Consider the following 4,922-nt stretch of genomic DNA (forward strand, 5'->3'; position numbering starts at 1 on the left):
AAACACCCTCCATCTACATAGATAGGCAATTCATTTCTTAAGAGTTGATAAATGGTCCAAGGACATAAGCAGGCATTTTTCAGAGGGGAAGCCCTCCAACGTACCTGCAGTCATGGTAAAAAAAAAAAAAATGTTCCAAATCATTAACTAGAGGAATATAAATTACGCAATTCTGAAACTCCATCTTATAAGCGTAAGATGGGCAAAAAAAACAAAAAAGGAAAATTATGAATATTAGAGAGGCTATGAAAAAACAGGTTCATTGAAGCACTGTGGGTAGTGTTATGAATTGTTCTAGCTGTTCTAGAAAGTGATTTGGAAACATGCACAATTACTAAATGGACATCTAGATGGCTCCATGGTTAGAGTGCCAGACCTGGAGTCAAGAAGAGTAATCTTGCTGAGTTTAAATCTTGCCTCAGACACTTACTAGTTGTATAATCCTGGACGACTCATTTAACCCTTTTTGCCTCAGTTTCCTCATCTGTAAAATGAACTAAAGAAGGAAATAGTAAACCAATCCAGTATCTTTGCAAAGAAAACCCCAAATGGGGTCACAAAGAATCAGACCCAACTGAAAATGACTGAATGACAACAACAGTTACTAAATAGTGCTTTTTTTTTTTTTAACTCAGCTATACCACTGCTAGGCCTTTATTCCAAAGAGATCAAGGAAAGAAAGAGAAAGGGTCATAGATGTACAAAAATATTTATGTCAACAACTGGAAAGGGAGTGCCCCATCAACTGGGCATGGTGGAAGAAATTGTTATAAGAATGTGATGGAATACTATTATGCTCTAAGAAATGGGGGTGGGGGGGGTACAAGGAGACAGTGATGAAGAAATAGAGTGATCCAGAATAAAGTTAGCAGAACCAGAAGAAATACTTTAACATTGATATAATAAAAATGAACAATTTTGAAAGATTTAAGAACTCTGATCAACTATGATTCCAGAGGACTGATAAAGATAAATGTTACACACCTCATGACAAAGAGATCAATGAATAAATATGCAGAATAAGAAATGCATGTTTGAATGTGATCAGTGTGGAAATGTTTTGCTTGACTATGCTGATGTGATATAGATAGGATTTCTTTATTGCCCTCTGTCTCTCTCTCCATCTCTGTCTTTCTGTCTCTCTCTTTCTCTGTCTTTCTTTGTCTCTTTGTCCCTGTCTGTCTGTCTGTCTCTATCTATCTGTCTGTTTCTCTGTGTCTGTCTTTCTATTTTGGTGTCTCTTTCTTTGTCTCTATCTCTCTCTCTCCCTCTCTGTCTCTGTCTGTGTCTCTGTGTCTCTGTCTCTGTCTGTCTTTCTCTCTCCCCTTCTGTCTTTCCTCTCTGGATCTCTCTGTCTTTTTCTGTGTCTCTGTCTCTGTCTCTCTTCCCCTCGCTTATCACTCATCCTCTCTCCTTCCCCACTTTAGTCTCTCTGTCTGCTTCTTTGTCTTTGTCTCTCTGTTTCTGTCTCCCTTTCTTTTTCTGTTTATTTTTCTCTCTCTCCTCCTCTATCCCGCTCTCTGTGTCTCTCTTTCTCTTTTTTAATGGATGGAGGAAGTAGAAGGAAGTAAGAAAAAGCAAATGCTTGATGATTTTTAAAAGTGAAATAATAAAAAAAAATTTAAAGAGTTAGAGTTAAGTAACTCACCCATGATCACACAGTATATGTCAGAATCAAACTTGAACCCAGGTCTTCTAAATACTAAAGTTGGCCCTCAATGAACTGGTATTACCAAAAGAAAAATTATGAGATGGATTCAGGCTTTCTATAAATTAGATTAGGAGAGTTGGTGAAGGAAGGGTGGGGAAGCAAGAAATATGTACTCTTATTTGGGCCAGCATATATAGTATATATCTTCACATTGAAAACCAGCCAGTAAAAAAAAAAAAAAATATTCTAAGCACAAATCTCAGCTGCCTCTGTGGTTTCTTAACCCTGCATTTTCTAACATATTGTGTTGTTAAGGCTTCATATGTCAAAGTTGTTCTAATCTATGGCCAAGGATACCTCTGAGAAGTATTTTATTCACTCAAATGATATTTATTTGAGGAGTTGTCCTGTGGAAGAGAGATCAGACATTCTACTTGGGCCAAGTAGACATAACTAGTAGCAATAGGGAGAAGTTTGGAAGAGTCAACTTCCTAAAAATTAAACGTATCTAAAGGTAGAATGAGCAGTTTTGGGAGGTGGTGAGGTCCCTGCCATTGGAAATATTCAAGCAAAGATGGAATGACCACTTGTTGGGTAAATTGTATAGAAGCTTCTTGTCTACGAAGGAGTTGAGATATATGACCTCTGATACCCCTTTCAACTCTTAAAGGCAGCTAGGTGGAGCAGTAGATAGAACCCTGGGCCTAGTGTTAGGAGGTCCTGAGTTCAAATCCAGCCTAGACATTTACTAGCTGTGTGACTCTGGGCAAGTCTTTGCCTCAGTTTCCTCATCTGTAAAATGAGCTGGAGAAGGGAGTGGCAAGCCACTCTAGTCTCTTTGCCAAGAAAACCCCAAAAGGGGTCACGAAGAGTCAGACATGAGTGAAACAACTCAACAACAACATTCTCTCCTTACTTACAAAATTGTAATCTCCTGGAAAGCAGGGGCCATGTGATATTTTTCTTTGCTTCCCTCACAGTGCTTAGCTCAGTGTCTAGAATGGAGGAGGCATTCAACAAATGTTTCTTGATTGGCTGACCGTCCAAAAATATCTGCCAAAACGACTCAGAAAAGGCAGCTACAATGATCGTGCTTTTCTTAGGCCAGTGTCACGGGGAGTGAGACTGGTGACCTCAGCTTTGCTTTGTTTTCCCAGCATGTAGCACCGCACATAGTAGGCACTTAATGTTTATTGACTGATGCTCCCACAGCTCACAGGATCTACAGCCTTCTGGGCTGCTGCCCTTGGACTGCTGGATATTTACTAGTAAAGAGAGCCCCTGCAACAGGACGGGGAAGGACTGTGTCCTGTTCCAGGGTCTTCCAGTTTTCTAGCAAGGGAGAGGAACCAAAGCAAGGACAGAAACCCAAACAGGGCCTAAATGGAGCCTTAACACAGTGAACATTTAGGTGGTGCTTTAAGGTTTTGCAAAGTACTTTATGTATGCTATCTCATTTGTAAAATATATGTATGCTATCATTATCCTCATTTTACAGATGGGGAAACTGAGTCTGAGCGAGCTTAAGTGATATGCCCAGGGTCACACAGGTCATGAGTATCTGAGAAAGGATTTGGACTCAGTTCTCTTTGTCTCTAAGCCTAGTACTCTATTCACTACATCACTTAGTGGTCTTTAAATATAAAGACATATAATATTACTAATATAAACATAAAAATATCAAATCAATATATAATATAAATAAAATATATAGGATGTCCCCAAAGTTTTGTATAATAGTTAATATTTACATAGCTCTTTAATATTTACAAAGTACCTCACATATATTATGTTATTTTAATGCTCACAACAACCCAGTGAAGTTGATGCCATTATTATCCCCATTTTACAGATGATAAAGCTGAGACTCGGGAAAGGTTAAGTTACTTGTCTGCAGTCACACAGCTACTAAGTGTCTGAGGCAACACTCAAACTCCGGCCTTCCTAACATCAAGATCCAGCCACCTAGCTGCCTAACTTGAATGACATGGGGATAGGCACATCAGGATGGAAATACAGAGAGAAAGTCAGCCTGGAAGTAAGGAAGACAACATGTCTAACAATTCAGGTTTACGGTTCTTTGACTCTGATTCCTGGCACCTATTGTTTCAGCTGTTGAGTCGCTTCCCCAAGAAGCAAGTGAAAGAAAGCCAATCCAATCTTTCCTCAATTATTCAAAGTTTCACTCACATCCTTCAAAACATAATTAGTCAGGGTGGTGTGTGGCCACTTCTAAGCCAGGAACTGAAAGTTTTCCTTTGACCATTAGGAAAACATCTCCCACCCAAGGAGAGAACTTTTCTAGCTTGTTCTCTCTGCCAAAAAGAAAAGAGTGGGAACAGGTCATCTGTCTCCCTTCTATACATATCACAGGGGCCACATGTCTGGTCATTCATATCCAAGAAGACTCAGCACCCTGTCTGAATACCTCTTCAAAATCCCTCTGAAAATCTGTTTGAAATTGTCTGCTGGCGAGGGCTCTCACATTCACACTGATTGTGTCTGATTTTCCATCTTTCCTTTTACAACTTTTTCTACCTGAGGCCATCCGTTTTAAAGCTATTTGCTTCCATGGGGTTAGGCTCCCCATCAGCTGCAACCATTGCAATAACTCTCAGGAGCTTCAAGCGTCCGCCTTCTCACTCCCAAAGCCCCACCTCTTATGCCCCCAGTGGCCCAGCAGCCACCACTATAACTCTGCCTGGCAGTGTCCCCAGTCCTGGTGGGCTTCCAGAAGATAACATAGAAAGACAAAGATAATCTGCATGCAATTAACCTTTAGTCACTCAAGAATCTTAAAGTGCTTCTCCATATACCCAAGAATCATACCTCTCTCCATAGCAAATATTGCTCTAGCCAAGATTGTTACAGTCAGTTGACCTAAGGTACCAAACAAAGAAGAACTCAATGACTTTCCCAAAGTCTCGGGGTAGTACTAAGTTGCTAGGTCTTAGCATCTTTGTATCCCCAGTACATAGCAGAGTGGTGGGCATACAATAGGCACATAATAAATGCTTATTCATGGATTGATTGATTGACAGAAGATGACCTACCAACCATCTCTCATAAGAGAGTTTTCCATTAAATTCCATAGACCTTACAGGTTTAATATGATAACATTCTGAGACAACTTTCTTTGAAAAAAAGTCTTTCCTAAGGCCCAAACCAGCCATCTTGGTGCTAGGGGCTCCAACCTCTTGCTATCCACCATGCCTTTCATCTTCTGCTCTCCCACTGAATAATCAATCAATCCATGAATAAACATTTATTT

The sequence above is a fragment of the Vombatus ursinus genome, unplaced genomic scaffold, assembly GCF_900497805.2.
Source record: "Vombatus ursinus unplaced genomic scaffold, bare-nosed wombat genome assembly UNPS02001419.1, whole genome shotgun sequence".
NCBI lineage: Eukaryota > Metazoa > Chordata > Mammalia > Diprotodontia > Vombatidae > Vombatus > Vombatus ursinus.